We start from the raw sequence: 13,586 nt of genomic DNA, 5'->3' as shown, positions 1-13,586 counted from the left end.
CATAGTCTTCGAGACAGAAGTAAACGTAGTAATTTCGCTTACCGCCTTCCTTATTGAGCAGTTTGATTTCCTGGACTGCGAGCGGGTGGGCTGGATCAAATATCGAAGCCCGATCTTTGGAACGAACACAATGAAAATTTAAATAGGTGGTATTAACAGGTAGGCTACCAAGTTCGGATAATGCACTTTGCCAATTCGGTATAGTGTCGATAATTTCACTATCACAATGGACTAACATCTATCGAAATACCCCCTATACAATATGTGTCATTCTGAATTGCCGGTCACGACTTCAGCCATGCAAGAGCAGTTTATTGCAGTTTGGTCTAATTCGTAAAAACTCACCCTGAGGCATTTCATCACGTGAACTCCTGAACGCAAGTAGGCCTAGAGTACAACTAGCATGTCGTGCACTGCATATGCAGTCCTACATCAGTTCATGCAGCGACCCTTTTACATTACAAAAATTTCCTAGGTTTGGTAACAACCCCCCACATATTTCAAGGACTGTCGTAAAAACAAGGGGGTAGGAGTAAGTCCATTCGGTTTTAATGGGCAAGAAACAGTATCATCCTCTATTATACAATGAAGAAATATTCTGAAGATTTGATTCTTTAGCTCTCAAATGCAAATATCTTTAGTTGATCATTTTGACAAAAACCTTCACAGCATCTTGTACAAAAGGCTCTTACTCTAAAAAGCGGCACAGTGCCTCTTTGTTCCATTTGGACACGCTGAACGCTGCGGGATAAGATACCCCCAGTTCGAAACATTGCGTGGGAAATAACCCGAGCTAACGGGACGACTGTATTGTAACGGGGAATTGACGATATAAAAGTACGCGCACTTAATTTTGCCTTAATTTTGAATGTTTTTTGCATGAATGGCCATGGCCAATTAAACTATGAATAAAATGTTCAAAATAAGCGCAATCTTTAAAAGATTAATGTTGTGTATGCATTTCCATTTGGACAATAGCTTCAAGTACGGCTGAACGTACCATCAAAACCATTGCATCCCAGAATATCATGATACGATATGTTTTCATAGCTAGCACTAGTTTCCCTAATGTCTCTTTAGTCCAGTGGATCTCAACCTTTTTGTCGTCGCGGACCCCCTTTGGACCGCCGCGGACCCCTGCGGACCCACTCAAAGTTTCCGTTCGAAATTAGCTCCATTATCGTGCGACCGTCATCTGTCTTGAGCGACTATTATTGATTGTAGCCTAGTGATAAACAGTAACAAAAATACTTTTCTTCAAAATAACATCACATTATATGTAGAAATTGGATAGACTTTTATTACTTCGAAACAAATTTTGCACCTTTGTATTTATTGTCCTGAATATCCGCGTCTTTGATTGGATATGAACGAGTGCCGAAACCCATTTCCGCAAAGATACATTGGTGGCGAATGTAATATTAACGCATAACGCTTCCGACGACTACTTTTCGTGTGAATTTCTAATGAACAGCCTAGTCATTTCTATCTAACATCTCATCTTGAAGTTATTTAGTGGTTATATAACAGGAGAAAGGGGAAGGTTTCAATTCCTTCATTGGGACTGATTAGGAATTTCTGTTTAAACATGTTTGAGCTAATATCACTGGACTGATGTGATGAGAGGATGCTTCCACATAAAGGAGCCTATTTACTGCTACTTTGTGTTTCGTATTCGACATTTCATGTTGGTGACGTCATATTTCGTGCTACGATTGTTGATATACGGTGTTCTTTTGAATTCTCCACTAGTTGCTGACGATTGCCCCTGACGAGTGTCAGCCGAAAATATTCGGGCTCATTTCAATATGAATATACTATTCAATTGTAAATTGAAGTTCTGTATCTCCAAGAAGCTGTTAAGTTCTTATTACAAATTAAAATATGTTCCTACAATGTTTGCATCATATTCACATGATTGCAGTGGTAGGTTATATTATAGATCATGTAAATGAGTTGCGCATACTTTTAGATAGTCTACTCCCCGTTAAAACACTTCCGCCACACTAGCTCGGGTTGTTTTCCACAAAATTCTCCGAATAGTGCGAATAGTGTGTCGAAATCGGAGAAAGAGGCACTGTACCCCATTTGAGTTGAAATTTCAACGATCATTATAGTCTGATATTTTCTTACCAATGCAGAAACCGTGAAACATCGATTATTCGTATCACAGCATACGTTGGCCTACACATATAGTACAAAGCTAACACTCTAGTGGACATGACGTTTTTGTGAGCTTTTGATCGACATTGATATGCGTATATGTATATGATCGAGACAATGCCATATCATCTTTAATGGAATGTAAATGTTAACGCATATTATATATTACGTCACTACAACCGAATCACTCAGACCCTCGATTTTGACAGGCCCAATATGCACATTTATACAAATACATTCCACGTGCGAGTCCGATTGCATGATATCAGCGAGTATGAGCAAGGGGCGAAGCGGTATCGATTCTCACATGCACGAGTATAATGATGATACCCGTGGTCATAAAAAACTTCGTCTGAGGGTCGCTGGGCCAGAGGTGGTCAATGTAGTCACTGTCGCTAGTCAATTAAAAGTAGCAGTAACGCCGGAATTTTGACTCAAAGTAGAAGTATGAGTGATGGTCCACAAGTAAGTAAGTAAGTATAAGTTTGTATTCTACGCCTATTGTTGCCTATGAAACTGAAAACTGTCAGGTAGAAGTAGTTTAAAATCATAGCTACTTATTATGTGGTGCGTGTGGGCAAAATCAACTTCAACTACTGCGAAGAGTAGAAGCACTTCGTTACTGACCACTGACCACCTCTGCGCTGAACACACAACTATACGCGCTATTTACTTGGAGCAGTTTCAAAACACGGTTTGGATCAGAGGTCTTAAACACGCAACCCGCGACGGCATTTTGGATTTTCATGTATTCGACAATATTTTCAACTGCCACACGTCTTTCTTAGATTTCAGAACTTGAAGTTCATTCTAAAACTACTCCAATAACCGTAAATCTCATCAAACTTCACTATCAAACTACTTTTTAAAAGCTACCATGCGATGGAAGATGAGCTAATATGCCATTTGGCATTCTGTTACCTCCATGATATATAGTTAGTTACATCTAGGTGATCATTGATCTCTTTATCCATGTGATTATCGCGAGTTAGTTAGTGGTACGCTCCACAGATGTACCAATGAATTCTTCGGCATTTCTTCTCCTCGAACGCTACTGACGATCACTTGTTGCATAGTGTTGGTCCGACGCAACATAATAATATCCGTGGATGACTATAACTAACCAATTATATGTAAATTCCTATGCACTTTAAAAGCTTCAACCGCGTAATATGATATATTTATATTCATTATAAGCTATAAACAGAAGTGAGGACCACGGCAAAATCATGGTCGACCGTGATTGAATGCACGTGTCAAAGGTCAGTGCCTGGTCGTGGGTAATTTGCTGCGGAAACTCATTGGCCTTGTTCAGCTCGCTTGGAATTTATCATTGCTTTGGGCAGTGGCGGCTCGTGATAATATCGGGTGGTGGGGAAAGGGATGCAAGCGACTTTTTATCAACATGACGTCACAATGACGTTTTCCAACGTATACAAGTAACTTAATGATGGTACGGTAACATGAATTTCCCGGCAACCGTGATTTAAACGTATGTGCCACGAGAGGTCCGCCGGTGAGCTGTGACTTGAAGTGTGGTAACTGCGAAAACGGCGTACGGAACAAAGATTCAACACGGTTCATGTTCGCACTAGACCTGACTAATTATCTGCAGAAATGGAAATGACTATTCCTCGAGAGATAGCGTAAGCCTAATTGGAAAGGTCAACGAGTTCGGTCAGATACGCACACGCGTGTTGAAGTACAAAACCAGACGCAGAATTGTCTCTATTTTTCCGAAGTAGAACTCTTGCACTCTGTATTCACATCCAACAGGAGGTTTACGAAGACAGAAATTAAGTCAGAATTATGTCGTGATGTTAAATCCTATGCGCTTACATGCATAACCTCCTACGTCTTTACGTGGAAACGTTATTTGGATTAACATGTTGTATTCGATTTATGAAGTGTTGTAAGTATGAGGTATAGATTCTAGTATCATATACAAGGGGTGTATATTCACACCCGTATATCAAAGGGGTACTAATCGTACAGAACAACAATATATTAGTGTACATGAGCTCAAAATCGATATACGTTGTTATGAAAGCCTGATCGTACAGTTTTATATCGTTTATTAGTCGAGTGGTCATACGACTACTCCTATTCCACCTGTTTTGGCGTATCCACTATAATAGGGGGATTCCGACTATGAAATCCTTTAACAGGGAAGCGTAGAAGGAAAAAAATTAACAACAAATAATACTGCTATGCAGTAGGAAGCTGTATCGCCATACAATGACTATGGAAAACTTCAATTGCTTCGTTAGTAACTGTACTCACTCCGTTTATTTTCTATGGGTGGAGGACTGGAGGTGTTGGTGCAATAGTTGGCTTCACTCTTATGGTGATAGCGTCGCGGCGACCCCAACAGATTAAAATTGTTTTGCAGGTCGCTGCTGTTGGGGGTCACGGCCACACTGGCCACATTCGTAACATACGCTATTACATTGTCTCGAGATTACGTTGTACAGTGCGTGGTGGCGTGCATCCTAGGAATTACCTACGCGCCGTTTGGGTCCTTGCATGTCGTTTTGTACACAGAGGTTTTCGGTGTGGAAAACATGACGCACGCTTTGAGTTACGAGGGATTTCTCAGCACGATATTTACGCTGCCCGTTACTTATTTACTAGGTAAGTCCGCTGTGGTGTTTAATAATATATCTTGGCATGGAGCTTGCGATTACAGGTATAATGATTGATTTGACTGGTGAAGTTCGCATTGCGTATTATGTGTGTGGAGTATTGATGGGGCTCGCTGCGATTTCTGTCTCTTTCATCTACATTTTACAACGAAATAGCGAACCAACAAGGTCGTCAGTGCGTGAGGTGGCAACGCAATCATCGAAGGACTGTTGAACTATTAAAAAACGACTGTTACCTAATTTGCTGAGACTGACAACTCCTAATCCAAAATGCTATTTTCAACATTTCATTTTTCAACAAACCCAATAAAAACTATCCAGCAATATGCTCGCATCGACATGCTATTGGTAATTCGACAAAGATGAGTTTGCACAGTTAGATATTTCATATCAGTCGACCTTTTTAATAATAGGCCCTATGAGTTCTAAAGTTTCAGCAATTTTGAAGCGAAATTGTCTCATGCTCTTCCTAATTAAAAATAAAACAAAAATTATGTTGTTAACCCTTCTAATGGGGGGTGGGGGTGGGTCAGTTCAAGTTCATCTCTCAGTTTCTCCTAAGATATATGTCGTAGCGGGTTGCTTTTGGTTTCTATGGAAAGCCAGCCATCTTCTGATTTATGCGATACCTAATTCTAAGGTACAAGGGATGACAGTTTTCTAGTATCAACAATCATACAGAGTTCGGTCGGAGTTCGGTCGAAAATACGCATGTAGAAAAAAGTGGTTATTTCCAGATATTTCCCGAAGGGGAAATATAGTCGTAAATTCTGCCAGAACATCAGAAGTCGACTTGTACGGTATTCTGCGTAATTTTTCGCCGTTTCGAACATCAATCCTTGATATGAGGAGTTTTCTGTTTTTTTTTGTTAATTATGGTCACGCTTCGGTGATTTTCAAGAACATAGTCAAGTTCAAGTCCAAGTTCGTGACGGAATACGAGCCATAAACTGGTTTACTATGCCTGCAAATGGTTCCATATGACAAGAGAAAGTATACAACGTTGTTTCATGCCATTAACTGGGTGGTAGGTTTGATTCGGTATTGATCTTGAACTTGACCATTATGACCACTCACTGACCACGCCCATATGTAAATTTTCTATGTATTTTTGATTTTTCGATATCTGGCGAGCCGCGCGGTTGACGGCTACGGTTGACGGCTTATTCGAAACCATGCAACGGTGGCTACGCAGTGAGGTATGATTTGACTCTCTGACGCTGGGGGTCAGTCTTGAAAAATGAAAGAGAGAGAGAGAGATTTGAAAGTTTGTTTATTTAGACTAATAAAAAAACCTAGTCTTGTCATGGGATGTCGATCGAGGCCGGAAACGGTAGAAGGCTATACTCCGCCCGCTTCTAAACTGGAACAGCTCCGATTCAAGTCTTGGTGAGGCCACGGTATGAATTTAAAAAGCGATGGTCAGTTCTGCAAAAATTGACCCCCCCCCCCATTAAAGGGGTTAATGACTTTACAAATTCATAGGTCTCGCGGACCCCCTGAAAATGTTTCGCGGACCCCCGGTTGAGAACCACTGCTCTAGTCTATAGAATAAATTTGTATTCTGAGTATGGATGATGTTTCTCGAGACAAATCCATACATGAACAATGCGACTGGCATGACACAAGGTCCTATTTACTACGACTATAGGAACTATTCAAGTCGCGTAATTGTTCGGTAATTGTGTGTTCATTTTACCATATAGAATTGTCGCTAATTTTACAGGATCCTTTCGTAATAATACACAATCAGCGCGAGTAACGAAGTAGTAGGTCTAGAGCAGAGGTCTCAAACACGCGACCCGCGGGCCGCATGCGGCCCGCCAGAGCATTTTGTGCGGCTCGCGACGACATTTTAGATTTTTAATAATTTGACAATATATAAGTGTCACATAAATCTTTTTAGGTTATAAAGTCAAAATTCCCTCTTAAATTGCTCCGAAAGCCTGACACTATTCGTCAAACTTCACTATCACATCCATTGCAAACGCTACCATACAGGGGAAGATTCCCTATTTCGCCACATTACCAATTCATGATGACAAAACGTGACCCTTGGACGATTCGTGACTGAAATTTGTGAGTTGGACTTGGACGCGACCTTTCTTAGAATTACTCAGACTCGGGCAAACTCGGTGGCAAAATGTAAATGACTCGAGTTGATTCGGAGTGACTCGGAATGCCGTGAATTTGTTAGAACCATGAACGCAACAAACTAATCGCGTATCAGGGGAATGGTAATATATCAGAAGTTGGCAGCTTTGTATTTCGCTAACCAAGCAAGTAGTTATGGCAACCATGGGCAATCTGTTAGTTACATCTTGGGTCGCTAAACCATGTTATTAAGGCCACTTCAAGGTACCGAGTACCGCAGTGGTACGCTCCATCGATGTAACAAAAATGGGCCGTTCGGCGTTCCGACATTTCAATCACTAAGACACATTCATTAATATATTCATATCATACTTATTATTTTTTCTGTTCCTGTATTTGAAGATATTTGGCCATGAGATTAATACACATATCAGAAGTACAACCGAATCCTGGATTGGAATTATAATGGTCAACCTAAAAATGTTTTGATATCAGATCAGTTTCTATTATCAAGTCGTTAAATTCAAAATATTCATAGTAGCGGTAAAATTATAACCCGATTGCTTTTATGATGGCATCATATATTTGTCCGCCCATATGGTGTCTACATCTTATAATTAATATATATCAAGTACAACAACAATTCTATTCAAATAGTTATGTGATGATTCTTTACGTGCCAGGCCTAAATTTATACAAGAGCAAAACACATTTTGACGATGTGTCTTTACTGTCAGTATGCTGGATCGGCTCACTTTCAATAGGACAATTCATTCCCGCCAAATAAGGCCTACTTGGAAAGACATAGAATACCCCTATAAGTGCTGCGGCCCGCGGCGTCGTCAAAACGGGAAAACTGGCCCGCGAGCACATGACTTTGAGACCTCTGGTCTAGAGCTAAGACGGGTCATACCTTATTAGTGATACGAGGACTTCAGCCATTAGAATATCGGCATTCATACACACATGGCTATCGCAAACTTGAATAGGGTACAGAGTATGCATCTTACCGCTATTCCCGCGTTGTCCCGTTTTCGCAATGAAATGTACGGTATCAAATGGCTTTCCGCAGCGGATTGTAACTCTTTTCGCTCCAGATTGACGATGCATGTCGACTGAAGCAACGATGGTTTTACCTACAGATACACATCGCATTAGCAACAACTCAAGTCTGCATCCACAACATTAATATATCTTACCAAAACAAAATACCAGCGGTCTGACGAAAGACGGCGGCTTTCTCAACTTCTCGAATAAGAATTTATCCAATTGAATGGCGAAACGACAGAAGAATGTGTGACACTATATAGCTAACCGTACAAGATGGGGAAATAATGATTGATTGGCGACTAGCCACTGATTACTGCGTGATGTAAGAACTTTCTTTTGGCATTAGTGTTGCGAAATCCAGTCTACCAAATTCATGCAGGTATTGGCATCACACGAACCACTTACCCAAAGTCAAATTGAGTCGGATGATTCGAGGCGGATCAGAGGTACCATTACAATACTACTACTACTCCGGATGCCACATTGGGCAAGACAATGGTAATGGTCACTGCATCGGCACATAAACTCTATTACATATTTTGGAGCGGTTTCACGGGTGATTTCCGACAAATCAACATGTAAAATGCGAATGAAAGGAATCGCATTTGAGACAGTGCTATTATAATATTTCCAATATTTCATTATGGATATTCCCATTTATATTGGCTACTTAGATTGCCTAAAGCTTATATAAACTGCACATCTTTCATGTCAAATAAGTAGAATCAACTACGCAGTTTCTTATATGTTGTAGAGCTCAGGTAGTCTCAATTATGATATCTCCAATAGATTAAGCAGTGTGATGCTGCTTTCATCACGTTGTTTCCTAGGTTTGGTAAATTTTCAGGAAAATTTCAAAAATTCAATGTGAACCAAAAAAATATTTGTCCTCAATGGTGATTTGTTTGATACATATTTTTACAGCCTGGAATTATATTTAGCTCTTGTCGTACCACACTGCATAAAATGACATTAAAAAACAAATTTCGCATAATGAACTCTCACTGTAAACGAAAATTAATTGACATCGGTCTTTCGTTCGCATAATAACTGGAAGTTCGAGAATTCTATAGTATAATATATTGGGTGTGTCCTACCTGATAACGATACATTCTTATCGAATTTCTAACTACACGTAGCAGTAGCAAATACTGTATACTTATTGTAGGCAAGAGGTCGGTAGACTTTGGCCTGACAGACATACATGGCTCGTTATACGATATGATATATCTCTCTGATGAATGTGCATTGTGCAATATCGCTCTTAATACGTATGTTATTTATCGATATTATTGCAACGTTTGTGTCAATTTTTGTAACATCTTTATTAATCATTATTATCGTGGAAGCTCAGACTAGGTCACGCGAGTTCAATAGTGACGTACCATGCGGTTGTAGGGGCTCGGAACCCACTGCTTTTAAAATCCTAATTCATGTCAACCTTCTGAGAACAATTGCTCATTTATCAGTCCAATATAATATATCTTTATAATGCGACAAATAAGATACATTCAATTTGTTAAGGGGTCTATATATAGATAGATATGTATTCCGCCGAATTCGATACGAAGTTTGTATACTTTTAAAAGCAAAATTGATGTTGGGGTGGCAACCAATGTCAGTTGCACATTCATCGGAACCGATATCGCACACCATAAAATCTTGGATTTCGCAATACGCTGATTGTTCAGATAGACAAAGCTGTTTGCAAATACACACTGCCGTTCTGATCCTAGGCGAGGGATGATTTCCCTTGGCAGTGACATTCCCGATAATAAATTCACAATACAAACATCAACGTTCTCGGCTGTTGTTGTTTGTGGTATTAATGTTGTTTGTCGACTACAATGGTCATTTACACCAGGCCTATATTCGTTGTTTTTGATTTAGTAACTGCCGACTTGTAGCACGGATTTTAGTAAGACGTCGCTTATGCAGATGATGTGGCGAGGAGGAGCTTAGATTCACATTCCCGGCTGTTAGACAGATTACTGCCGCCTGTATTGTAGCGCAACTTTGTTACTGTCGAAGAATTGGAGGTTGAGTGGCTAAAAGTTAACCAAATGATATCAGTTTACAGTGTTCTCTGTCGCAGATGCTATTATCCCGATTCGGAAGAACTGATTGCGTGACTGTCCGTAAGTAAGGTGTAAGATACAAGTAAGGCACTCTCGCAATAATATAGCTTTATACGTGTGATATCTCTGAATGCTTTTGATATGAGCACCATATGATAGTAGTATATAGGATCGGTCGCGAACTAACGTTTTTTTGCATGGGTTCTTATGGGCCCGCTCGCACATCGTATTGAAAACTCGTGTTGGCATATCGTACTTTTAGACCCCCCCTATCGCTCGCACATCGTAATGTGTTCTTATGGGTGCGCTCGCACATCGTACTTTCAAGTATAGGCTGCGGCGGTGACTCGTATTGAAAACTCGTGTTGGCATATCGTACTTTCGGGTGTAGGCATCTCTCGCACATCGTACTTTCGCATGTCGTACTTTCGCGTATAGGCTGTGTTGGTGATTCGCTATGTGTTCTTATGGTCGCGTCGGCATATCGTACTTTCGGGTATTGGCATCTCTCGCACGTCGTACTTTCGCATGTCGTGCTTTCGCGTATAGGTTGTGTTGGTGATTCGCTATGTGTTCTTATGGGTGCGGTCGTGAATCGCCCTTTCGGGTATAGGCATCTCTCGCATGTCGTACTTTCGCGTATAGGCTGTGGTGGTGATTCGCCATGTGTTCTTATGGGCGCGGTCGTGATTCGTACTTTCAGGTATCTCTCGCGTGGTGTTGAATATGTACGAGTCGCCAACAATAACCGCGCAAACGGAAACGTGGCTTGCAAGAGGATTAAGCAGTGCGACCTATATTTCGAATGACCTGCGCGCTGAATTATTTCTCGTCCAGCCGCTACTATCGATTATTACACTAGACCGGTCAGTGTGAAATAGTTTGATCGTAAATTATGATATATGACGTCGTAGTTTAGTCGTGTCAAATGACCGATCGTGTTCTCTTTCCTCGCTATTGATTGCTACCTGAATAATACTTTCGGCTTATTCGCTGTTTCGCGCCTACAGAATAGTCTGCTGTTCATAGTCACAGATTCATCGCGATAGCACAATTTTCACACCTCGATCAGTAGAACAACACCACACTAACGCAGTTGGCGAATCACATAGGTCATACATTTTACGCGAAATATTGTATTGTGGTATACAAATATGCAAACTATTCTTTCAATTCAACAAGTCTAGTTAACGAATCGATTTTCAAGCTGCCGACACAGTTTTTAACACGAGTGAGTTGATATTTCTTCCCGGGTACGAGCGAGGCTTTGTTCCATTGATCCAAAACCACCTCACCAGTATCATCCTTCAATGTAAAACTGTATAATTTCAACTCCTTTCCGGCCCCAGAATTGACCATCTTCTCCTCTCGAGAAACACAAGTAGCGGCGATCGAAACGTATTCATCTTTATTCCCGTATACCGATTCGCAGGTCAATAATGGGTATTCTTCAGTCGTATGTCTCGATTTTCCATGCGTGGTTACTGACGAAGCCCGTCCCAGTAATACAGCAGGTTTTCCAGTAAACTTGTCAATTTGGACCCAACCGGATTTGACCATGAGTTTTTTTTCGTTTGGCGAATGCTTTCTCAATGTTCCCGAACAATTCACGATTGAAACACGTGAAAGATATCTCTTCGTTATTACCGTCGATGAATATACCTTTGAGATATTGGCTAACGCCACCTCTTTTGGGTGATGAGACGAATTTGACGCCGACGTGAAAATTTGAAGTTGCTCCGACTTGCATAGTGTTGACGCTGTTCGATGTCATATCGTTTGATAAAGTGGGAGTCATCAGTGTAACTCACTACACAAATCAAGTTGAATCGTATTTGAATGTATTGATTCGACCCAACTCAAATCCTTTGACAAATCCTATTAACGCGATCTGTTGAATCGAACGTAACCTGAATATTACTGACGCCAACATTCACCCGCATCGGATCATTCACACATTCCACGTCGGTGTTTTAACACTTATAGAATCAATACCAACTATCTCTAACCCGATAATATTCAATCATTTTGGTAATTTGCCAACTTTAAATCCATTCGCGGGATGTACTAAAGGTAAATCCAAATAATCCAGAATGAAATATTTGGACTTTGACATTGCGTGAATTGAAATAGGTTTGACAAACATGACTACCAACTTTCACCCAGTCACATTTTAAGATTATACTTTGAAACAATCCTTGAAACTGACAACTCTATTCACGACTCCGTTCCCGTTTGTAAAATAGAGTTTCAGAAATACTATCACTATGACAACTCAACATTTTAACATCTCGCCATGCACAAACGAGTAAAATACAAAAACCTTGGTAAGTCAATCCGTTTGTAGTAACTCACCAAACCAAAACAAAAAGTGTCCGTATGAAAAGTAGACAAGACTACGCGAGTAATCACTACAACCCACAAACATACCAACTCAGTTGTATCCATATCCCATCTTTTTTATTCAACTGTAAGATGAAGTAATTACTACTTGGCGCGCGGTTTGAGATTAACACATTACATTTGAGTATACGAGATTTGAATGTCTGACCAACGTAGTTGAGAATTCTTACAATCGAACGATGGTGTTATATTCAAAGTTATCATGCTGTGAACATAAGGATTGACGCATTGATTTGACATATGAGATTTGTAATAGTTGATCATTACTTGATTATTAAATTATGACATTATTAGACCAGGGTTGTGTTGAAGGTTATTACGATACCAACAAACTTTTCAGAAACATTGTTATTAACATATCGATTTGTAAAACTAGATTAACGTGTCTGAAATGTTTTGATTGGGAAGATTAAGCCGTGTTCGTAAAAACCACGCAGCGTATTGTGGAAATCAGGAAATAATTTACAAATGTAATTGTCTCCAGTAACCAAGACTAAAGATGAAACAACAATTTTCTTTGTTGAACAATAACCGGTACAATACTTTATCGTCGTAATCAGCAGTGAGAATTGAAACACTTTCGCACATTATCCGGCGTCAAGATATCACACTAGGTGAATTGACATATCGCCGCTTGAATAATACCTAATCCGTTCGAACCATTTCACATACTTTGATCATTACAAAAGTAAATTGTGATATGTTTGTTAGATGCATTCAATTCAGTTAGAAGTGTCTAGTGCCCAACACTCGTAATATCAAAAAAGTACTTGCTACACTGTTATTTGCTAAACGTGTTTTGCATTGTTGTTCATTTGTAGTATTGATTGAAATTGTTCTTGAACCCTCAAATAATAATTCCCGACATGAAACCAAGCCGCTGAAAGTCGTTACCATCACGAAGATACAATGTGCACGATGTTTGTCAAATGTGTCCTACCTGGCCAACAGAAAACAATTTTCACTCACTCGAAATGAAACCAATGTGATGGTCTCCATTCGATATTTTGTTTGTGTCAAATACTTTGCAATGAACACATTTGCGTGGTTGAGCTTTACATCATCTAGCTGTTATTTGTAAATCAAGATTTCGGTAAACTTGTAAATGTATCGTTTAACTAACCGACATTTAGTGATTGGGAAACATACCAGA

The 13,586-nt window shown here is 40.0% G+C and overlaps 2 protein-coding genes across 2 annotated transcripts in view; both read right to left on the bottom strand.

Moving 5' to 3' along the window:
* LOC145432877 (uncharacterized) overlaps positions 1-8,161 on the bottom strand; it is an 89,436-nt gene extending 81,275 nt beyond the window's left edge. Inside the window, exon 1 of the mRNA XM_080309706.1 lies at positions 8,102-8,161. The gene's annotated coding sequence lies outside the window, so the exon portion shown is untranslated. The remainder of the gene's footprint in view (positions 1-8,101) is intronic.
* Positions 1-13,586, bottom strand: part of LOC145433477 (uncharacterized) — a 288,213-nt gene that overhangs the window by 61,280 nt on the left and 213,347 nt on the right. The window lies entirely within an intron of this gene.

This window comes from Botryllus schlosseri, chromosome 1, assembly GCF_051294905.1.
Source record: "Botryllus schlosseri isolate E-star chromosome 1, Bs_hap1, whole genome shotgun sequence".
Classification (NCBI taxonomy): Eukaryota; Metazoa; Chordata; class Ascidiacea; order Stolidobranchia; family Styelidae; genus Botryllus; species Botryllus schlosseri.
Note: the sequence above shows the minus strand (reverse complement) of the source record. Positions and strands in the feature narration are given on the sequence as shown.